At 46.8% G+C, this 24,639-nt stretch overlaps 1 protein-coding gene and 1 long non-coding RNA gene across 12 annotated transcripts in view; one reads left to right on the top strand and one right to left on the bottom strand.

The window, feature by feature from the left end:
- NRG1 (neuregulin 1) overlaps positions 1-24,639 on the top strand; it is a 733,358-nt gene that overhangs the window by 346,219 nt on the left and 362,500 nt on the right. The gene's annotated exons all lie outside the window — the stretch shown is intronic.
- On the bottom strand, positions 15,755-23,994 carry LOC135972509 (uncharacterized). The gene is made up of 3 exons (XR_010588973.1): positions 23,912-23,994; positions 18,268-18,377; positions 15,755-16,626 (listed from the first exon to the last, which is right to left on the bottom strand). It is a non-coding gene; the product is annotated as an uncharacterized LOC135972509 (long non-coding RNA).

Raw genomic sequence — 24,639 nt, 5'->3', positions numbered from 1 at the left:
TCAAGATGGAGAAGAGACGTTATTTTACCTCTATATTTGGCACTGGTGCGACTGCTGCTGGAATCCTGTGTCCAGTTACGGTGCTCACAGTTCAAGAAGGACGTTGATAAAGGGTTCAGAGAAGAACCACAAGAGTGATTAAAGGCTTGGCAAACATGCCTTATGGTGATACACTCAAGATGTTCTGTCTATTTAGTGTATCAAAGAGATGGTTAAGGGGTGGCTTGATTGTAATCTATAAGTATCTATATATTTGATAATGGGTTCTTCAATCTAGCAGAGAAAGAGCTAATATGATCCAATGGCCAAAATTTGAAGCTAGCCAAGTTCAGACTGGAAAAAGGGCGAACATTTTTAACAGTGAGAGTCATTAAGCATTGGAACAATTTACCAAGGGTCATGGTGGATTCTCCATCACTGGCAATGTTTACATTAAGATTGGATGTTTCTCTAAAAGATCTGCTCTAGGAATTATGTTATGGAAGTTCTGTAGCCTGTCAGGATGTCTCCAGTGCAAAAAGAAGAGACCTAGTGCAGTAAACCTCAGAGCCCGGTTCAATTGACTTGGGCTCAAGTGGCATGTGGTACAGGGTCACTAATAGCAGTGAATCCTCATCAGCTTTCAGAGCCGGGGCTCCAGCTCAAGCCCGAACTCCTACACTGCTATTTTTAGCCCCATAAGTGCAAGCCCCGCAAGCCTGACTCAGTTGACCTGAGCTCCGAGATTCGCTGCTGTGGGTCTTTTTGGCAGAGTAGCTGCACCCTGTGTTATACAGCATTCTTGCTTGTGCTCTTGTATCAAGCGGCCCCCCTACAAATAGGCTTTGTTTTCACTTCACTCTGTTCACTTAAATGCTAGTTTTATTGAGAGCTTTTTAAGAGCAAAGAAATAACATCATGTATTTAGGCCTAGACTTTTAGAAGATGGCATCCCTTATTTCAGAGGCAAGCTGCTCTGGCAAAACTTGGTGCAACTAATGAAGTATAGATACAAAAAACACAAACACACACACCACAAGTGCAATTTGTTGCAGCTGGAAATTACACTGGCAAAAAGGAATATTCAGCTGAGACTTGCCTAAAGATCAGAGCCTGTGCTGCTAGAAATAAACGTTCTTCTCACTCACTCCCAAACACAACTCTCTACTTAAAGAAACATGTCCCCCTACAGAAAAATGAATAGAAGCATAAAAGCCACCATAGAGCCTCATAGGAAGGGCTAAGATTGCAGGACAGTGCAACCTTAGACCTGCCTTCTGCAAAGACTTATGCACGTGCATAATTTCAAACCCTGAGAAGTTTCAGTGACTCCAATGGCAGTGCTCACGTGCTTAAAGTGAAAGCCAGGCATAAGTCTTTGCTGCAATGCGCCCTTAGTTCCAGACTGCTATACAAACAAGTACATGATGACAGTGTATCACACGTATTTCTATGGAGTGCCACCACTTTGTGAATTTAGAGTGGGATTTTCAAAACAGCCCATGCGACTTTGGCCAGTCACTTCATTGCATGTGCCTCTGTTTCCATTCCCACTTTCTGCCACTAGTTGATTTTAATGTGAATACTCACACATGTGGGGATTTCAAAGAGCTGGTCTGGGATGTCAAACACAAAAAGCAAAGAGTGGATTTCACTGGAGAAGCAGAGCAGTTGTGTGCGTCTAAGTGGCAGGGCATAAAAGAGGCCAGCCTCTGTGCTCCTCGGCTGTAGGTTCACCTCACTCTTGGGAGCATTGCTATGCAACTCGTTTATGCCTCCATCACTTGGCGCTGGGGTGAGGCAGAGCAGGGAGAGCTGCTGTAACACCCAGGGGCTGAGCTCCATAGACAGCTGCTTTTAAAGGGATAACTACTGGGACTGGGTGTTTGTCAAAGAAATCCAAGCACAGTTCGCGTTTCCCTTTCACCCATCTCAGTGACCTAGGCTCATGCATTCCGCCAGGTGCGAAGTGCTTTGTATCCTCAGCTGCCAGGAATGGAGGTAGCTCAGGATCGGGCCCTTTACCAGAAGGATTTTAAAAGATCTTTAAACAAGAGCTCAGCCACCACCCCTGTGGATTTGCAAAGGGAGAAGCTCTTTGAGCCCAAGAACACCTAGAACTTGGCCGGGCAGACACCATACGCAGGCAAAGAGTGAAAATGAAATAAAAATAATGAAACAATAAAACAGCAGGGACTGTTCAAAATGCCTGCACGGACTCATTAGTAACAGGGGGTTAAGTTAATTAGGTTGAGATTGCGGCTTCGCCGCATGCCCTGTCGATGGGGTGGCACTAGCCGTGTTGCCCCTGGAACAGAAGAGGGAAGGAACTGTGCCCCTGAGGGTACATCTGCACAGCCTACGGCAGCGGGTTCATTGGGGAGAGGGAGGAGCGGAATCTTGGCTCCATCTGTTCCCTAACTACTCACTACCTGCTTCCAGGTAAGCACACTGCACTGGCTTTTGCCTGCACTCAAGGGCCAGGTAGCAGGGATGTAATGGGAGAATTTTACTCCTCCTAACCCTCCTGTGCAGCCACATCGGTTACTACCTAGCCCTCCATGAGGGGTGTTTCCCCATCTAGCCAGACCATTGTGTAAACTACACTATGTGCAAAATGAATAGAGCATAGCATTTTATATTTATTCTGACAAAGTATGAGGAGGATGCTAAAAAGTATGCCTTGTTATTTACAGTCAGGCCTGGCTGGATCTTATCAGGGGCTTCTCATTTAGGGTGCAAAATTAACACCGTAGGTTACAAAGTATCTGTTGAAAAAGGGATGCTTTTCATTCTTGTTACCTTGGCAACATTTGCTCTTGTATTCAGCACCATCCTAGAAGCCCATAGAGCATAATTAGATGCAGGGAGGGGGTGGTGGGGATATCGAATGGCATACATAGAGAATTTAAATGGCATTGCTGGGGTGGATGTGCTTGCAATCTAAGCCGCAAAGCCTCACTTCCTAGGGAAAAGCAACAGAGGGTCCTGGGGCACCTTTAAGACTAACAGAAGTATTGACCCTCTGTTGCTTTTTACAGAGTCAGACTAACACAGCTACCGACAGTAAAAATGAAGGCGGCTAGAAGAGAAAAACACTAGCCAGACCTAGGAGAGCAGAGATTTCTAAAAATACCCTTCCCACTGGTGAGCTGCAGCTGTGTCACTGTTTATCAGCCGTCCAGGCCATCTGCTACAGTGTTTCCCAGGAAACTCCCTGCATTCCCCATCCCCCGTCCTTTGCTCTCAGAGATGGCGAGTGCCCTCCCCTGCACAAACCAGGGAAGTGAAATGAAAATCTCCCAGTGATGTCACTGGCGTGCTCTCCCAGGGAATCCCTGAGCGAAAAACCATCTCAGGCATAAGCCAGTTGCTCATGGTTGTGCCCTTTCTAAAGGAGGAAGCCACCAGCCATAACGAATTATGGAGAGAAATGGAATTGCCGCAGTCCGTGCGCCACACTTCTTAATGGGTTTTTCTGAAAAGCATTTCGGGGAAGGAAACAAATCCACTGCTGTCTGTAAAAGATTGCTAGCCAGCCGTGGCAGACCTGTACTAGATTATTTCAAGGAGCTTCCCTTAATCTGAATCAAAGAGGGTGCAATGAAAAATGGAATGGCTTCTGAACCACTCCAGGTCCAGTTCTGCTGGCTTTACTTACAGTGAGTAGTGTGTTACTCCAGGAGTAGCACTATTGAAGTCGGTGGGCTATTCATAAAGTACTATTCAACAAAAGCCAGGTTGGCAGAATGGGGCCCTGTGTGTGAAATTAAGGGTGTGCAGTTAATTTGTCATTGATATTCGTAAAGCACGTTGTTGGTTCTGGGATTAAGTGACTTGCAAGGGAGTTTTTAGAAATTAACTTTGTGCCCTTTTATCCTTCTTCATGATAGATAGAGGAAAGAAGCAGGAAAATCCCTGTAGCAAGTAACACTAAGTTGTTGGAGAATCAAAGACAATTCAGTAACAGATACAAATCTAAAAGCTCTCAGGGCCAGACCCTGAGCTGGTGTAACTCAGTGCGGTTCCAATGAAGTCAGTACACACCAGCGGAGCAGCTGGCCCTTTGAGGTGCGTACTGCTCTCTGTTAGACCTCTGCTAACTTCTGGAAGGTTGAACAGCTGTAACTGGGGGGGCGGGGAGAGAATTTGGTCTCCAAACAATATGTTGTGGCCCCACTGACCTCCTGCGCCACCCCGCTGAGCAGGACCAGTGCAATGGATGGAGTAAGCAGCTTCTCCTGGTGAGCCTGGGCATTCTCCAATACCTAAGGTGGCATTTTACCCGCTTGAAGCAGATTGTCTCCCAGTGCTTCCCATGGGCTGGAGCAGCTCTGCACGAGCCCCTGTTGCAGGGCTGTGTCTAGAGTCATGACCGAGCCCCAGATTTGTAATTTGCATCCTCAGTGGGTCTATAAACCAAACGTGAGTGCTAAGAATCCTGTTCGTACTGCCACCTGCCAGCTTCTGGAGCTCGCCCTTGTCCTGGTGCTGACTCCTAACTCTGAGCCTTGAACAGGGCAGCAGGAAATCAGACCCTGTTGGGAGCAGTCCCAGGATTAGTCCCTGGAGAAATTCACAGACAGTTGTGAACGATGAATAAAACTGTGACGTTCATCCTTTGTGTGCAAGCAATTCATAGACAGAAAGATGGGAGATTCATCGAATAAGGACCCTACAAGTGACAATGGGTGGGTGGGTGTCTGCACCCACACAGAATCCCATTGAGTCAGAGGGATCCACATGGGACCAACAGTCTGCCCCCATGCTATCAATTGTAGGGATCGGGACTTTAAGTAAAACTTACTTCCCCAGTTCTACTCCTCATCGGCAGGACTGAGCCCTTAGGCATGTAGCCATGACAACCTAGGAGCCAGATTCCTCCCCTGCTCCCCCTTTACTCTGGGAGGGGAAGCAAGTTTCTCCTCCCCATACACCTGACCCACAACTCTGGATGGTGAGGAGAAGGTGGAGCCAGAGCTCCTCCCGCTCCCCATACCTCTTTCCCACCCACCTGCTCACAGCAGGGAGTATCAGGGGAGTATAGAATCATCGAATATCAGGGTTGGAAGGGACCTCAGGAGGTCATCTAGTCCAACCCCCTGCTCAGAGCAGGACCAATCCCAACTAAATCATCCCAGCTGTTGACTCATATCCAGCTTCTCATTCACTGTAATCCCCAGGTCCTTTTCTGCAGAACTGCTGCTTAGCCAGTCGGCCCCCAGCCTGTAGCGGTACATGGGATTCTTCCATCCTAAGTGCAGGACTCTGCACTTGTCCTTGTTGAACCTCATCAGATTTCTTTTGGTCCAATCCAATTTGTCTAGGTCACTCTGGACCCTATCCCTACCCTCCAGCGTGTCTACCTCTCCCCCCAGCTTAGCTAGGGTTACCATACGTCTGGTTTTTCCTGGACATGTCCAGCTTTTTGGTAATCAAACCCCCAGCCGGGGGGAATTGCCAAAAAGCCGAACATGTCTGGGAAAAATACCAGCCAGGCACTTCCCCTCCCAGGCTTCAGCTGCTCTGCTCCGGCGGCGCAGGGTCCGGAGGCACGGGGGCTGCCCGAAGCCGGAGCGCTCGGGCAACTCGGCTCTTAAACAGAGCCGAAGAGTCAGGGGAGGAGCACAGCAGCCAGAGCCCGGGAAGGGAAGTGCCCGGCCAGGGGCGTAGGGTTCGGAGGCATGGGGGCTGCCGGAAGCCCGAGCGCTATCAGCTTCATGGTTTGCCAGGCAGCCTCCAGACCCTGCGCCCCCGGCTGGGCGCTTCCCCTCCCGGGCTCCAGCTGCGCTGGGGAAGTGCTGGCCAGGGGCGCAGGGTCTGGAGGCTGCCCAGCAAACCATGAAGCCGGTAGCGCTCGGGCAGCCCTTTCCGCGTGGCTGGGAGGGAGGAGGGGGAGTTAGGGTGGGACTTTGGGGAATGGGCGGAGTTGGGGCGGGGAAGGGGCAGAGTTGGGGCGGGGCCGGGGGTGGGAAAGGGGCGGGACCAGGGCCCGTGGAGTGTCCTCTTTTTTTATTTTTTAAATATGGTAACCCTAGCTTAGCGTCATCCGCAAACTTGCTGAGGGTGCAATCCATCCCATCATCCAGATCATTAATGAAGATATTGAACAAAACTGGCCCCAGGACCGATCCCTGGGGCACTCTGCTTGATACCGGACACTGCTTGATACTGGAGTAGTGGTCTACTAACTTCATTGGCTTTGACTTTGGAGGGAGCAGCTTGTCTACCCTCGGGGCCTGATGGATAAGGGTCATTCGGAGGAGTGCATTATCCTTTAGAGCCTGCATCACTTAGACACTGTGAGTTTAGGACTACACTGCAGCTGGGAGTGTCTCTCCCAGCACAGGTAGACAGACAGCTAGCACACTAAATAGCAGTGTAGCCGGAGGCAACACGGGCAGACTTGGGATAGCTGTCTCAATATGTATGCTCCCTTGTGCTGCTTAACACAGCTCCCTTTGCTCCTCAGGCCTCTGGCTTCTCCCTTCTCTGGTGTTCTTCTTCCACCCCTCTGGGCCCCACTCAAGTGCTTTCACTGACCCTCTCTCAGGGCCTCCCCCATAGGAGCCTAACCTGCTCCCTCTGGACCTCGTTCCTGGCATCTTGCCAGTCTGAGCCCTATCTCAAGGCTCCCCCCACACACAGAGACTGACCTGCTCCTGTGCGGTTTCTCTGCACAGGAGAATCATGTCCCCTCTGTAGTCTGTTTCATACTGCGGTCCCTGCGGTTCCTTATGGGTATGTCTGCACCGCCGTTAAATGCCCCTGGCTGACCCTTGTCAGCTGACTCAGGTTCATGGAGCTTGGCTGGGGGCTGTTTAATTGCAGTGTCGATGTTAGGGCTTGGGCTGGGGACCCTCCCCTCTCGTGGGTGCACTAATTGGCTTAACTCCTTGTCTGCCAGGTGATGGGTGCAAACCTCATCACAGTGGGGCACTGAGCTAGGAATCAGGGGGCCTGAGTTCTATTCCTGGCTCTGACTCTGGCCTGCTGTGGGACCTTGAGCAAGTCACTTCATCTTCCTGTTGCCTGTTTTCTCTCCCATTGTGTGTCTGTTTTCTCTATCTAGACTGCAAGGTCCTTGGGGCAGAGACTGTGTCATCCTATATATCTGTACAGCACCTGGCAGAACAGGGCCCTTACTTTAGCTAGGGCCTCTCGTGGTACTGTAATATAAAAAAATATTTTTAAAGGTATTAAACTTTGGTCATGAGGTCTATTTATGCCTGTTCTTAATCTTCTTTCTATTTATTAACCTTATTGCACTTGTGTCTAGGAAGCCCAGTCACAATAGAGAAATATTCTATGTACTGACACATGACCAGGACTGTTTTTCCTGTATATAGTTCTCTGTTAGACATTCCAGTGAAAACATTTTCAGATTGATGCAGAAGGTTTTAGTTGCCCATCTCCCTTCAATATTAATGCAAATGTGGTGGATAACACCCCATGCTTCAGACTAAAAATGGATACCTATATTCCATAGACTCATAGACTTTAAGGTCAAAAGGGACCATCATGATCATCTAATCTGACCTCCTGCACATTGCAGGCTACACAACCTCATCCGCCCACTCCTATAATAGACCCACAATCTCTGGCTGAGTTTCTGAAGTCCTCAAATCATGATTGTAAAACTTCAAGTTACACAGACTCCACCATTTACAGAAGTTTAAACCTACAAGTGACCCATGGTACAGAGGAAGGCCCAAAAACCCCAGGGTCTCTGCCAATCTGACCTGGGGAAAAATTCCCAGGTGAGCTGCAAAACCATTCATGGAAAACACCCATGAAGTCTCAGCAACCACCTCTCCTTCCAGAACCTGGTCACAACAGCTAGGAGTGTCCAGCATGTGGTGACTAACAGAGTTCTGGAATAAACTTTTGCAAGCCAGTGGCAGAGCCTTCTGGATGGTGGTCCCTAATGCACCTTTTGGCAAAAGCTCAGGAGAAGGTCTGACCTCGCTAGCTGAAGGTCACTCTGCAAGATTCACCTCTTTCCCAGATCATTCCCTCAGGAACCAGAACAGCAGGAAACCTTGGAATGCAGTCCAAGTTAGAGGGGAATCTACTGTGAAGCCAAAGACCAGGGCAAAGAGACAACTGTACCTCTAATAAGCGACAAAGAGTCCTTCGAAGTGGGTATTCACCCACGAAAGCTTATGCTCCAATATGTCTTAGTCTACTCTATAAGGTGCCACAGGACTCGTTGTCACTTTTTACAGATCCAGACTAACACGGCTTCCCCTCTGATGCTGTACCTCTAATATTTCCCTATTCAAATCTCACTTTGTTTTTGTAATTTGTGCATGTGAAGCCTTCATGCCATGGTACTAACTGCTTTGGAAATGTTGATCGTTAGAAATAGGCCACTGTTTTCAGTACATGGAATTGCACAGGTCAAGACAGTCTGCTCACTGAGGGCCAAATTCTGCATTGCCTTGTGTAGGTGCACTGGGATGGGAAGACAATACAGGGAAGCGTCTCGCCACTGCCAGCCCTAGCACAGCTGTGCAGGCGACTGGCCGGATTCACATCAAGTGCTTCCCAAATTCTAGACAGAGGACACTGGTAATGTGCCCAGCAGTGCGCCATAATCCCAAGTTGGGATGGTCAGCCAGGGAGATGGTGTGACCAATCTTCTGACTCCCTCCACCTCCCCAGTCTGAAAGCTGGCCTCTGGCAGCAAGCAGAGGGAAGCACATGCGGCACACAGCAGGATAAGGGCTGGTGCTGTGCATAGGCGCCAACTTCTGCTCACAGCTGTTTGGCGGCAGCAAGCGCTGGGAGGTAGGTGGAGAAGCAGGGATGCGGCGCGCTCAGGGGAGGAGGCGGAGGTGAGGTGGGGCGGGGAGGGGAGGGGAGGGGAGCTTGGCTGCCGGTGGATGCAGAGCACCCACTAATTTTTCCCCACGGAGTTGTCTCCTATGGTGCTATGCACACTTTTCATTCCGACCCTTGGACCATTCTGCTCCACACAATGGCTCAGGAAATTCCTGCTTCATCACTCCACTCCGCTCCCCTCCTAACTGTTCACTGGGGGCAAGCCATGAATTGGCCTTAGTTGCCCAAAGAGTGTTTTGTCTGTTCCTAGGAATAGTCATCATGGCCTAGCTAAAGGATTTAGGCTCCAAAGTGGAATGAAAAGATGTGTTAGCAGCCTGGTGCTACTGTCCTTGGAAACAGATTTTGACCCGTCCATCCTTTCAGTTTTCCTTTAGTCCGTTCTTTGCTAAATCCTCATGTCAACGTTAGTTTAGATCAGCAAGGTTTTCCTGAATCATTAACATTTCTCATCTCCAAGAGTGACTCTAAGTACGTTGGCAGCACACCTGCCAAGACCGTCGTCTGTCATTTCCGGCCCTGCGTTGTTGAGGAATGTGCTGCAAACCCACAGCATTCCTAGCAGAAATGTTTTAATTCCATGAATAGTAGGTGTTTTAAGAAATTGCTTTGTAGTGTAATAGCCTCATTGCTTGACTGGAAATCAGCACTGACATGCAAATTCATCACAGTTGCACACCTGCAGACGTATGCTACCAGATGCAAAAGGAGGGTAAAGGTAACAATTAGCAAATGTATCATAACTATGTAGCTCTGCCTTTGGTTTCTTCCGGTGTGAAATGCTCACCCTTCTCATGATAGTTCCTGTCCCTCTAGCATGTAGAATTGTGATCTAGATTTTCAGAAGTGACTTGTGAATTTGGGTGGTTCGGTTTCTGGGGTTCCTAGCCAAAGGTCACAATTTAAACACTAGGAACTGGAAACTAGTAGACACATGCACTATGTCACATACAAACCCTAATCTTGCTCCCACTGAAGTCAGTTGGAGTTTCACCTTCCACGTTGTTCAAATCAGACAAGCAGTAGTGAATGTGTGTGGTGCAGTCAGGTTTCCAAATAAACCCACTCAAATAAACCGTGTCAATGAGACTAAAATACAGTTTAACATTATGGGCTAGATCATTATTAGCTGGTGTAAATTGGCAAAAACACTACAGATCACTGAAAAAAGGTTCAGGATCTGGTCCTTTATGTATAATGAGGAGATGGAAAAAACACAGACCAAGCAATGAAATTTGCTTGATAGAAACCTAAAAGCTTCAGGTTTTAAAGATGGACAAATTTAATGCCCAGAAGGGACTATTAGATGATCTAGTCCAGGGGTGGGCAAACTACGGCCAGGAAGGCCGGATCTGGCCTGCCAGCCACTTTAATCCAGCCCTCAAGCTCCCGCTGGGGAGCAGGGTCAGGGGCCGCTCCATGTGGCTCCCGAAAGCAGCGGTGTGGCCCCGCTCCGGGTCTCCAGCCAGGGGCAGCCAGGGGGCTCCATTCTGCATGCTGTCCCCGACCCAAGCGCCACCCCTGCAGCTCCCATTGGCCAGGAACCGCAGCCAATGGGAGCTGCAGGGGCAGTGCCTGTGGACAGGGCAGCCCGCAGAACTACCTGGCTGTGCCTCCGTGTAGGAGCCGGAGAAGGGACATGCCTCTGCTTCCGGGAGCTGCTTGAGGTAAGCGCTGCCCAGAGCCTGCACCCCTAAGCCTCTCCCCACACCCCGAGCCCCATCCCTGATCCCCTCCCGCCTCCTCGATCCCAGCCTGGAGCACCCTCCTGCACCCCAAACACCTTATCCCCAGCCTGCACCCCCAGCCAGAGCCTGCACCCCTTCCCGCACCCCAACCCCCTGCCCCAGCCTTGATCCCCCTCCTGCCCTCTGACCTCCTTGGTCCCAGCCCAGAGCACCCTCCTACAACCAAACTCCTCATCCCCAGCCCCACCCCAGAGCCCGCACCCCGAGCAGGAGCCCTCACCCCCCCCCCCACGCCCCACTTTCCTGTCCCAGCCTGGAGCCCCCTCCCGCACCCTGAACTCCTCATTTCTGGCCCCACCCCGGAGCCCGCACCCCCAACCACAGCCCTCACCCCCTCCCGCACCCCAACCCCAATTTTGTGAGCATTCATGGCCCGCCATACAATTTCAATTCCCAGATGTGGCCCTCGGGCCAAAAAGTTTGCCCACCCCTGACCTAGTCTGACCTCCTACACAGCTCAGACCATAGAATTTCACAGGGTGGTTGCTCCGGCAAGCCCATAACTTTTGACTGAGCTAGAGTGTCTCCTTAGTAAGACTTCCGGTTTTGACTTAAAAATTCCAAGTGACAGAGAATCCACCACATCCCCAATAAGCTGCTCCAATGACCAATCACCTTAACTATTAAAAATTGCACCTCGTTTCGAGTCTGAATTTGTGTAACTTCAGCTTCCAATCACTAGCTCTTGGCCTTTTGTCTGCTAGATGAAAGAGCCATCAATGATCAGAAATTGTCTCACCATGTAGTTGGTAGTTGGTCTGCTCACTGCCCGGAAGAAGGGTTTAACCAGGTTGCAACTTTATTAGTCAAATTCCATCCGTTTCCCATTGTGGGACAGCCCAATGCAGTCACTTGCACCCCACTGACCCTTTGCCAATTCTTGAGGGTGCTCCCATTGCAGGGGGAGCCAATCATTGCAGTAGGAGGTTCTCTGGGGGCCTCTACCTGCCTGCTAGCATCCCTTCCTCTTTTGGGGGATAAGGCGAGAGATGACCTCGACCCTGCAACAGCACCACCATAAAGTGTGTTGTGGGGGGCAGTCCCCTCAGGTAGTGTCCCAGTCCCTGGTTTGTCCCAAAGGGTTAGACACCATGCCCCCATCTTGTAAGGAGATGCTCTCGGGATGCCCACTGTGTTACCTTTTTTTTTTTTATATCTGGAGCCTAAATCAGCAAGTTCCTGCACTGGGAACCTGCCAGAAGTAATGACCACTAAACGACTCTCCCATAGGTCCACACTTTGCCCTCCAGGAGGGGGAGAATCCCGACCCTCTGGTTACTCAGAACCAAACTCCTTGCTGTGAGGCAGGCGAAAAACCCAACCAGACTTGGCCAATCTGAAGGTATGGGGATAAATTCCTGCCAGCCCCAAAGTGGTGACTCGCACAGCCCACAGTGACCTAGATAAGGGAAGGAAGGTGGGGGTCAACCGCTGGTCAAGCTGGCAAACAGGAAGTGGCCCAGAGCACAGGGCTCCTTTTACTGCTCCAAATTTCATGCCAAATGCCATGAGATCACCAGCCTGGAAGTCTTGTGGGAGCTAGAAATCTTGCGGGGCCTGGCCCATCCTGTCCATTAAGATCTCTCCTGTCACAGGAGCCACCAAACTCACCATTTGCTAGGCTCAGGGCCCTCTTGTAGACTGTAAACAAGTCACAAGCTAAATAAATTGAAGAACAGGAGTACTTGTGGCACCTTAGAGACTAACAAATTTATTAGAGCATAAGTTTTCGTGGACTACAGCCCATATATGCATCCGAAGAAGTGGGCTGTAGTCCACGAAAGCTTATGCTCTAATAAATTTGTTAGTCTCTAAGGTGCCACAAGTACTCCTGTTCTTCTTTTTGCGGATACAGACTAACACGGCTGTTACTCTGAAACCTAAATAAATTGAGTTTCTTTAGTTTTTCTCTGGAAGGCAGGTTTTCCAGACCGCAAATCATTTTTGTGGGTCTCTGCTGAACCCTTTCCTATTTCTTAGCATCCTAAGTGTGGACCCCAGAACTGGACACAGTATTCTGGTAATGCCATATATAGAAATAATACCTTCTCACTACTTCTGTCTATATACCCCTGCTTATACTGTATACCCAAGGGTAGCATTTGCTTTCTTAGCCACCAGAGCACACTGAGAGGTCATGTTCAGGTTTGCTGGATGACTGGTGTTTTGCTGACCAGCAATCCCTTCTGTCAGTTGAAAAGTCAGATGGACTTTATCTCCTTAATGCTGTTTATTCCAAAGTATTTCTGTAGCCCTCTATGATGCCAGTCTCCTTTACCTCCCTTTCTTTCCCCATCATCTTCCTGAAATCTCTCATTTGAACCTTAGAACCGGACATCCTCCTACATTGGAGGATTAGTGATTTGTTTCAGTGGTTTTTTTCGCTCTTCTACTCATTCTGGGGCTTGGCAGTACATTAGCTCTTGAACTTTATAACTAGAGCAGTTAGTAACGGCAAAGCATGTCCTAACAGCCAGGTCAGACCCATTTGCAGTTCTCTGCCCTGACTTGACAGAATGAGTGATGCTAGGACCCCATTGTGAGTTTTTCCAGCAAGGTGTGTCACACTGGTCTGCCTGAACTTGCCAAGGTGAGGGTTGCCTTGCTACACATTCCACATAACCTCAGCCTGTTTTGCTCTAAAGGGAGTGCCAGAAAGAGAAACAGGGGAACACACCAGTGAAAGACGGAAACGCAAAAAGCAAACATCTCCCTGAGGTAGCAGATGGTGTTGGCTTCAAGCTGAGACTTAATTAGTTTAGTTCCATACATAAAGTCTCCGAGATTCCCCTGAATGTGGGGTGTTATGTAAGCGTGCAGTACAGAAGAAGCTGTTAAAAAATCAGTGCAATGCTCACCAACCGTTACCCTATAGACACACAGACGATAAGAAAAATAATTGTGTTGTTATTTGCATAGTGATAACAGTGTGATAAGTGATTTATGGACAGGTATAAAGACACACGGACTGATTCTGTTCTCACTTACATATGTTTTCCAGCTCTTTAACCCTATTGACAATGGATTTACCCTAGCATTTATGACAGCGGAGTCCTACCATGCCCTGAGGAGCATACTGTCTCCTTTGCTAAGCGTAGGGGGAAAGTGCAGAAAAGTGAGATGACATTGAACAGTTGGCAAACGGTAACTTTTTAATGCTCATCAGTGCCAACATCTGTTCTACTGGAGTGATTTTCCATTTTAGAACATTTCTGCTGGCTGTGTTTGAGAAGAGTGTAGCAAAGACTTGGCATTTGTATCCCTGCAAGGCAAGAAATGTACATTACAGAAAACTGTAACTTAAAAATGAATGGCAAATCTTATATCCATCCAAGTGTCTCAGGTTGTGCTCCTGACTTCTCAACCCTTACACACACACACACTCTGACCTGTTGAACTCATTTTGTCTTGTTTAGTACTGCGCATGGCCAAGTTTATAACATTATGTTCAGTTCAGCATTATGGGAGGGATTTTCAGAAGTATTCAGAGTTGGCCAAACTCTGCCCCCATTGATGCAAATGGTAAAACTCTCACTGTGTTTGTTGGGCCTTTGCTGAGTGCTTTGGAAACTCCCAAGAAAACCCTAGAAACCCTGTGAAATCCCACTGAAGTTTTACAGGATCAGGGCCTTGGCCTGGAAAATTCTTGTCTGATCTTGTGAGGTGCAGAACATCTCCTGGGGAAAGCTGAGCACCCTCAGCTCCAACGGTCTTCCATGGGAGTTGAATGCCCGTAGCACCTTGCAGAGGGTACTCATCATTTATCTGGCTCACACCCCTGGAGGAGAAATGTTCCATATCACATTACTATCCATGCCATCTGCTTGGGTTTTGTTCTTAATATTTTATTTTAATACATACAGAGCAATCTTACCCATCAACTTTGCAATTCAAGGCCTTGAGCCTGCTGCCATCAATGGGAATGTGGCACAATGACCATCTTGTGGACCCTGTAGGTATCCAACCAGAAGTAGGCTAGAGAGAGACATGGAAACAGATGGAGTTTAAGACACTGAATCTGGTTTCATTCATTGTGATGAATGTAATACACCTCTACCCCGATATAACGCTGTCCTTGGGAGCCAAAAAATCTTACCGTGTTATAGGTGAAACCACGTTATATCAAATTTGCTTTGATCTGCCGGAGTCACAGCCCCGCCCTCCCCGGAGCACTGCGTTATATCCGAATTCATTTTATATCGGGTCGCATTATATTGGGGTAGAAGTGTAGTTAAACACATAAAAGCATTTCACTGAAACCAGAGGTTGCTTCCTCACGGATACTACAGAGGGGTTTGCCGTTGACTCCAGTGGGAGCAGGATCAGGTCCTGAGTGACTGGTTCTAGGGATGATTGTCATGGTTATCCATATTTACAGAAGATCAGTAGACCAAAGAGCGATACTCCATAGGTATGCACTAGTTTTCTATTCATCTAGACATTTTATCAGGACATATGCTGTAATTCACCCAAACTTAGACAGATATGAGGAGGGAGCATGTTATAGGGCTTATAATTTTGACAAATCAGTTTTATTTTCCAGTGTGACACTGCCAAATTCCCAAACATTTCTGCTCATAAATAATGCAAAGAAAAGCTAAAAATAAAAGTGCTGCTGGAGATCTTTCTTTCTTTCTTTCTTCCGCTTTGGCCTGGCAGTGAGACTTGCAGCACCATTGTTCTGCCATATGGAATGAGGACTTGATTAGCGACACCAGCTATTTTTCAATATGCCAGTACAAAGTAGCCAAATGGAGCATGTTTTGATATGGGGATTCAGAAATAATCTGGAAGGGAAGCCTGAGCATCAGAAATAGCACAGAGCCTGGCTATGGGCGGGAGTGAAGCATGCAAAATTTTCCCTGGAGGAAGGGGTGGGGGTGGGGAATAGAGGAGGGCGGTAAGAAGCATTTAGAAACATTCTGTGAAAATGAGGGAATAACTAGGAAAGCTACAAATTTTAATTCTTTTGAATTAACACAGTATATGTTTCAGTGCAAATGCACTGCAGTTTTCCACTGGAAAAAAGTAATCAGTCTAATAAATACAGTTTAAAGAAAATAATAGAAACAACAGTATAATCATGATAAGAGAGGGTAGATCCTGCTGTTAACAGCCCCAGTAGTAGGGCATTTAGATGGAATGAGAACAGAGCCATGCATCCCACTGCTGGACTCTTCTGTTCTCTTCTCCCCCCCCCCCCTATCTCTAGAAGTGCTCACCAAAGAATTTCTAGGTCTCTTTAAGTGACATGATGACATGTGGAAACAAGACCATCCAGCATCACATGACCAGCCAGTTCTCTGCAAGGCACTGGGTGAAATCCATGATCTGATCCCTCATCTGTCTATGAGATGAGTAATGCACTGATCACCCGCATGTCCTGGCAAAGCAGTGCTGGGGAAGGGGAGGAGATGCACTGCCCCTACAGTGGTAGTTGAATTTTAGGTCTGTATAAGGCCAAAGTTTTCAGAAATGATTAAGGATTTTGGATGCCTTCATCGTTGGGTGTTCAACCTGAGACACTTTGGAGGGGCCTAATTTTCATAGTGTTGAGCATTCATGCTCTGAAAACCAGCAGCAAAATGAATGTGTTAAATACACTGAGAAGCATTATACCAAAAAAAAAAGTTCTTTTTTAAATTGTTCACGTATGTTTATGACTTGCCACCGTAAAGAGAAAATGAAAACACAGAGTGAATAATGAATGTTTGAATGGAAAGCTATACACAAAACATACAGAAGGGGACAAACTATTGCCAGAGCCACACACAACTGTGAAATTCAGCCCTTTGGCCACATTTGTCTCCCTCAACACTGGGCCAAGGGGATATGGAATAGCCAGGCGACAGCAGGGGACAACCCAACAGAAACACGGGTTCCATGTACGGAAAGCCAGGGTTTCTCATGGTTTTTCAGCCAGACGCATGGAAGATCTTTCTTTCTGTGCATGTTGCAGCCACTCCTCTGACAGTGCTGCCACCCATTCTGCCATTGGCTCTGGGGTGCGCTCAGTGGTAGGATCCATGGAGTCTGAAGGAGGATTTTGCGCCTGGGAAGGAAGGGAGAAAGGGGGTTGATTTCATTTTTAATTAGTTTGCTTTCTGAGAAAACGTGCAGGCTCATTTGTGACCTTGCAACGGGGAAACCCGCGGAACAGCAACATTCCCTAAATGTTATGGTCCCACTCAGGTACAAAACGATACAATGGCTCTGTGAGAGTTGTTGATGTATGAGAATTAATAATAGGTAGCATTTTTCAAATAGCAGCTAATAATTCCTTCTAGTCTCCCTGTGAGATAGGTGGATACTACTCACTTCTTATCTAGTTATGTATTTTACAGTCACACCTAGCGGCCTCAGTCAGAATCAGTGCCCCATTGCACTAAGCATTGCACAAATACCAAGTGACGGGCTATGTCTGCCCCCAAGCGCTTACAAACAAAATAGACAAGATAGACACATAGTGGGGGGGAGACAGGCACAGGAAGGGGAAGTGACTTGCCCCAGAAAGGTCATAGCAAAAATCAGTGGCAAACCCAGGATTAGAACACAGGCTCCTAACGCCGTGCTGCCTCAGATAGCAAACATGAACACAGATATTGCCCTATGAGGGCAGACCTCCGGTCAGGCTTGCCATGGCTGGTCAGCAATCCCAGATGTTTCAGAGGAAGGAGTGAAATGCCCAAGCTCCATCTATTTGTCCAATGCTATATCTGGGAGTCTGTTTTTCCCCCTTTCCCAAGCTGATAATCAGCGAACCTGAAGCATAAGGTTATATTTGCCTTGATCTTGATAAATGAAAGCCATACTGTCACTTTTGTCAAGTAATCTTATCCTGCAAATATGGAATTCTGTTAGGGGGTGGAAGGGGAACTGAGCAGTAGAGGACAGTACATTTTCTGACGTACCACTAATTACTTGTGAGTGGGGGTTGTCTTGCCAATTACCCTTCGCAAAGTCATCCTGTTTCTGTTGGTAGCAGCCCTATCTTAGGAAACCTTCTGTAAAATTCTTAGCATAACATTAAACAATTGTTTATGCCAACATCTTTGAACTCATGCCAGCTTCTGTAACAGCTAAATACAAATGGCCAAAGGGTTATCCCCTCTAGAAAAAGACTGCAGTGGATGTAACGCTAAACCTCACTTATTCTATGGGTGTATATTTTGGAAATGAATTTGAGTTACAAAGGATTTATTTATGTTGGTTGTGGTGTGTTTTCCTTCGGGATTTCTGCATTTCCTAATATAAATGCTACAAATTATAATTCTTCTCCCAGTACAGTGGGAGTTCAGCTACTACTTCTATTAGTATTTATTATTTGCATTAGGGTAGTGCATTGGGGTCCTAACATGCTATACACTGTACAGACATCCAGTAAGAGACAGTCCTTTCTCAAATCATAGAATCATAGAATATCAGGGTTGGAAGGGACCTCAGGAGGTATCTAATCCAACCCCCTGCTCAAAGCAGGACCAATTCCCAACTAAATCATCCCAGCCAGGGCTTTGTCAAGCCTGACCTTAAAAACCTCTAAGGAAGGAGATTCCACCACCTCCCTAGGGAACCCATTCCAGTGCTTCACCACCCTCCTAGTGAAATAGTGTTTCCTAATATCCAACCTAGATCTCCTTCACTGCAACTTGAGACCATTACTCCTTGTTCTGTCATCTGCCACCACTGAGAATACCTGAGCTCCATCCTCTTGGGTCACACAGAAATTCGGTTTGTCTATTAAGCACAAATTTCATACAGATCTACTGCAGCTGGCCAGCTTCCTTATCAAAGAATGTCTGTCTGCTGGAGTAAACAAATACAATGAAAAGGAAAATTACACAACTGGGAAGACCTGAAAAAGAAAAGCATGTAGTAGAAATTATACTAAGACCCCTGGATCAGGGCTTAAATGCATTTTGGCAGAAAGAACAATCTAATTCTTGATAAAAATCACTTAAGTGCTGTTGTCAGGAAGATAAGCCTTTGAGTTAAAAAGCAAAGGTGTTACTTTTTTATGAAGTCTTTTTATTCCTGTTGTAGCATTTGACTGTGGCTGAGGGGTGAAAACATTATACACTGAAGATCCCAACACTAGTAATGGAAGGAAAGGAATTAGATAGTTTAGGTGGCAGAAAGCCAACACATTTCTCCTTTGCATCATGACAAAAAGTTGTACAGTAGTAACCTGTGTGTTGTGATTCACTCAGGATGAAGCAGGAGAGAATGGGCTGGATATTTCAAAAGCAAGCATGCCTGGGAAATGTGCTGTGTAGAGAAACTACACACCCAGAGGCTCAGATTTTCAAAAGTAACTAGTGATTTTGGGGGCAGTATTGTCAACCCCAAATGTTCAAAATCATGAGTCAGGCTCACCAAGAATCATGAGATTGGCTTTAAAATCATGAAATTATGTAAAAAGAATACATTTGCTATTTGTTTTTATTTGCCTTCTGCTTTTTGAGCCTTCGGGGTACACTAGGCTATCACATTTTGAAGCTATCTCCACAGCCACAGGGGCTAGACACTCACTTTTTCTTTAAGAATGAAGGCTAAAATCATCACATAGCCACTTGACTCCAGGAGCTAGGGCTTTAAGGAAAACAATACTTTTCATGAGACTCATGACAAAATCATGAGAGTTGGCAACACTGTGGGTGCCCAACCTCAGACACCTTGAAAGGGCCTGATTTTGGGTCAGGGGAAAGGGCGGGGCTCAGTGATTTCTGAAACCATGCAGCTTACAGGTGACTCAAGTTGGGCACCCAAAAACTTGGGCCTCCAAACTCACTAGTCATTTGTGGAAATGCATAGCCAGACTGTATACAAAAATCTCAGCCCAGAATCATATTACTCTTTTACTGATTTTTTTTAAAAAAGCAGTTTGCCCCTCTTTAAAGTATGTGCAAAATATCTGCTAGTTTCAGACGACTCTTGTTACTCCAAAAGGGGTACAGTAAAATACACTGTAATTGCTTTTGGCAGTTTGGAAATTGGTCAAATGCAGACATGTATATGTAGAAGTAAAATCTAACTTTCCCTTACAGTCACATTTTTAGTAATAAAAATCCATGAGGGTTTGTACTACTAGGAGTGGATGGGGCTTAATGATTAGGGAACACAGGATCTATACTAGCTATCATCGGTCTGTCTATATCACATCCGTCATTGTGGTAGCTGGGTGCTACAAGACACCATCATGGATCTGAGAGAGGCATTACAGTTTATCCTTAAACCTGGCCAATGGCCAAAGAGTTAGAAATAGGGGGTGAATTCCTTGCTCCGGAGGTCAGTAGAAAAACTGGGAGTGCAAAAAATCCCCCATTACAAGTGGCCTGGTGACTAGAGCACTGGCCAGAGAGTCAGAAGACCAGGTTTCTACTTCTCTGCAACCTTGGGTGAATCATGTTACCTTTCTGTGCCTCAGTTTCTCCAACATAAAATGGACATACTGACCTCCTCTGTAAAGTGCTTTGAGACCTACTGATGACATGTGCTATATATTATTAGTATTACCATTCATTTAATTGGATTGCATTTGGAATCAGATATGTGAAGAGGGCCTGATGGAGAAGGCCAATGGGACCACTTGCATGAGCTGAAGGATCACCCATTTGGGGTTAACCCTAACTCTGTGTTAGTAGGTAAGGTGGAGGTTTCTATCTCATTCATCACTTAAGGGGCTGGACAAAAGCCCAATGAAGGCAATAGGAAAGAGTCTCATTGATTTCAGTGGGCTCTGGATGAGACCCTATGTTGGTGAAGTATCCGCCCCCCACTAGATTCACAGACTCCTCGTACAAGAGGAGTTGTCAGAACCATCTCCCTTCCCACTCTTAGCTTCCCAAGCAACTTCATTCCTCAGAGTTGGAACAGTCCCCTTGCCTTTGCTGGGGCTGGTCCAGTTTACACCAACTGAGGGTCTGGCCCAAGTTAGCTATAGTTCTGTGATGATGATGGGTTCAGTTTTGCAGTTTGCAGAGAGCCACAATCAGGGGGCAGTGCAGAGCTTCCCTGGCCTTGGGGGAGCACCAGGAGAGGCGTCTCTCCCCGGGGTGCTGGCTACACATACACGTTCTGCACCATCCATTAGAATGGTGCCGGATGCTCCCTCCACTGGAGGCTGTTCTTTGCCTCTTTGGGGACGATTGCTTTGCCAAGGAGGAAGAGGGCAAGGTCGCAGATGGACTGTTACTGCAAGTATGTGTGCAGAAAGGGGAGCTGTGCAGAAGCTCTGCCTGCCTTGTGCTACCCCCGGCTCCCGGTTGCAGATTGCAGTCTAGCCCTAGATTAATCATCTGATCAGGCCAGTCCTGCTCTAGTGAAGGGGCCACTCCATTACTGTTGGCAGTGTGGTACTGTTATGTAAAATCAGGAATGTTGTGCTGAATTTCGGCTACCTCAGGCATGTTACTGATGGGTGCACCCTGTGTCACTCAGATGAGAGATCAGGCACAGCCACATGGCCTCCAGGACAATGTACAGAAGGGATGGTCAGTTCTTTTGTCAAAACACTTTTTCAATGAAAAGGTTGAAATCTGTGGGAGTTAGACACCTCGGCGCTTCTGAAAATCCCATTAGGTGCCTATCTGCATCTTTAAACACCTGAAATGTGCCTCCAAGGGTCCATTTGGGGTATTCCATTCACAATGAGGCCCTACATTTTCAAAACTGGCTAGTGATTTTGGGTGTCCAACTTGAGACATCTTAACAAAACTTGGTTTTCAGAAAACGAAGAGTACCCACTCTCTAAAAACCAGGCCCCTTTAAGGTGTCCCAAGTAGAGCACCCAAATAGAGGGGCAACCCAAAATCACTAGTCACTCTTTAAAATATTGGCCAATTTTTTTCTCAGCGATTTGTGAAGGACTCTGTTGCCCCAGTATAATATGAATACTGTAATGGTGTAAATCCACATGCTCGTTGGGTAAATTGCATGCATAGCTGTTGCCTCGAGTTAATTACTGTCATGTAGTAAGGCCTTCAAGTTTTTGCTGAGATACTCTTTTCACAGAGATATCCATATGTTGTGTACATTTAAATGTGCTTCAGGGCAATGACAATGAACAATAGCTCTCGCTATATCTGAGACTGAAAGAGATACTCCTGTCAAAATATATTCCACACTTTGGTGCCCTTGATTTCGGAACAAAGCACTTGAGAAGGTTTCAATGTCAGACTGTTCTCTTGGTATGGTGTTTAGCACTGCCCCATGTTTTCACGAGCTGTTTCAAACAAGTCAGAGCTCATCAGCAGGGTATATGTCCCCAGGCATTGTGTATATAAATATTGACAGACATTCTCTGTTTACAGTACAGTATTCCTGAGAATTGAACGACTGCTGTTAAGCTTTGGTCTAATCAACTTGCATGATGCCTTTGGTCACAGAGAATGGACATTGTCTTGCTGCTTGAAAATCCCCTTCATTTACACCCTTCTGCAAAATTATGCCATTCCAAGCAAACTCGCTTTCTGACCAAAAGGAAAAAAATGAAAACTCGGCTCTGGTTTTGTCCAGACAAGTAAAAGCAGAGGCGTGTTGACTTTTTTTTTTCCCTCCCAAGTTTTGCTTAATGAACTTGTTTGACTTTTTCAAACAATATTGTCACAGGGTAAGTATCCATGCCAGGTAGGTGGGTGGGGGCTGCTGCTGCACATTCAGCATAACTCTGGTGTGAATCACCCTTCTTATGAATGAAAGCCCCCTCCTTACCCTTCCCTCCCCCCCAAAAATGGACAAGGAGCTCCTTGCCGCATCCTCTAACGCTGGAAACATTTCATTCATGATTTTAAAGGCTATATTGTTGGTTTATTGCTTTTCTTTTTAATTAAAGGCAGAGAAAAGGGGACTTTTGGGGCAGAGGATTTTTCTGCTATTTCATTCACATTCCTCATTGTCCAAAGGCTGCCTTGGGACACAGACGGCACAGTGCAAGGACAAGCTACCGCTAAGCACCTACAAGGCTGAATGGGAGACTCTTTTATGGAAGTTGTTGCTGCTGCTTCATTAATAATCTTCTTTAAAAAAATAATCAGTTAAGGAGATGCCTAGAGAAGTGCCGAGGAGGTTCTTTTCCAGATTGAATGTGGAATCTGCTTAAAATTTGCCCCCTCTCTGGGAGGTATAAGAACCTATATTGCATAGACTAGACCAGAGGTGGCTAAGGGGAAATATAGGGGAGGTTAGGAGGGAAGTGCAAAGTGTGCTGTGCGCCACATGGAATAGCCCAAGCAATCCCAAACAAAATGAAAACTGGTGCCCCATGCCTTGTGCCCATGCTCTGGGTGCACAGTATGGGCTAGATCCTCCGCTGGTGTCACTGGCCATCGTTCCATTGATGTCAGTGGAGCGGTGCCAGCTTAGGCCAACTGAGGATCTGGCCCCATATTTACAAAGGAAGCACCTTTCTTGGACCAAGGTTAATAAATAATAATAAATGGAGATTAATAATTTTAATATATGGAGATATCCCATCTCCTAGAACTGGAAGGGACCTTGAAAGGTCATCAAGTCCAGCCCCCTGCCTTCACTAGCAGGACCAAGTACTGATTTTGCCCCAGATCCCCAAGTGGGCCACTCAAGGATTGAATTCACAACCCTGGGTTTAGCAGGCCAATGCTCAAACCACTGAGCTAGGAACTTTCCATCTAGTGTTCCCTCTCCGTGGGGCTTCATCACACAGAGATGGACTCTCCTTGACTCCAACTTGGAAGCCTGCTAAGGGGGTATCGCTTAGAGTGACCAGATAGCAACTGTGAAAAATCAGGACAGCGGGTGGGGGAGCCCATATTAAAAAAAGCCCCAAATATCTGAACTGTCCCTGTCAAGGCTGTATCCCCACTTTGAACTTTAGGGTACAAATATGGGGGCCTGCATGAAAACTTCTAAGCTTAACTACCAGGTTAGCTCCGGTCCGCTGCCACCATCCCAAAGCTAATTCCCTTCCCTGGGTAGCCTTGAGAGACCTTCACCATTCCCTGGTGAATACAGTTCCAAACCCCTTGGATCTTAAAACAAGGAGAAATTAACCATCCCCCCTTCTTTCTCGCACCAACTCCTGGTGAATACAGATCCAACCCCCTTGGATCTAAAAACAAGGAAAAATCAATCAGGTTCTTAAAAAGAAGGCTTTTAATTAAAGAAAAAGGTAAAAATCATCTCTGTAAAATCAGTATGGAAAATAACTTTACAGGGTAATCAAACTTAAAGAGCTCAGAGGACTCCCCTCTAGTCTTAGGCTCAAAGTACAGCAAACAAAGATAAACACTCTAGTAAAAGGTACATTTACAAGTTGACAAAACAAAGTAAAACTAAGATGCCTTGCCTGGCTTTTTACTTACAAGTTTGAAATATGAGAGTCTTGTTTAGAAAGACGGGGAGAACCTGGATTGATGTCTGGTCCCTCTCAGTCCCAAGAGCGAACGAACTCCCAAACAAAAAGCACAAACAAAAGCCTTCCCCCCCCACCCCCCCCAAGATTTGAAAGTATCTTATCCCCTTATTTGTCCTTTGGGTCAGATGCCAGCCAGGTTACCTGAGCTTCTTAACCCTTTACAGGGAAAAGGATTTTGGAGTCTCTGGCCAGGAGGGATGTTATAGTACTGTACACAGGAGAGCTGTTACCCTTCCCTTTATAGTTATGACAGTCCCTATAAAATCTGGACATCTGGTCACCTTAGTATCGCTCCCGAGGTTCTTACTTAGACAGGGCCAGATCCTCAGCTCTGATAAGTGGCGTAGCTCCATTGAAGTCACCAGCTATGGGGCTACCCCAGTGACATGAGCAGTAGTTTTGCTTTAGTAAGGACTGAGTAGAAACCTCAGCATCTGACCCTTTATGTTAAGACTTAATTGGAATGTACCATGAATCCATAGATGCCTCTGCGATACTAACACTACTGCTGCTTTAGCCACAAGCTTCCTCCCCACCATGCTGCCAGCCATTGTATTTGTAGAAGTCTCCGGTGAGCAGGGAGCCCTGGTTTTCCATTATCTGATAAGCAGACATGGACCCCAATGTTTTTTTTTCTCCTCACCCATAAAGCTGTGAGGTAGAGAATGCTACCTG

This window comes from Chrysemys picta, chromosome 6 (genome assembly GCF_011386835.1).
Source record: "Chrysemys picta bellii isolate R12L10 chromosome 6, ASM1138683v2, whole genome shotgun sequence".
In the NCBI taxonomy this organism is placed as follows: domain Eukaryota; kingdom Metazoa; phylum Chordata; order Testudines; family Emydidae; genus Chrysemys; species Chrysemys picta.
Note: the sequence above shows the minus strand (reverse complement) of the source record. Positions and strands in the feature narration are given on the sequence as shown.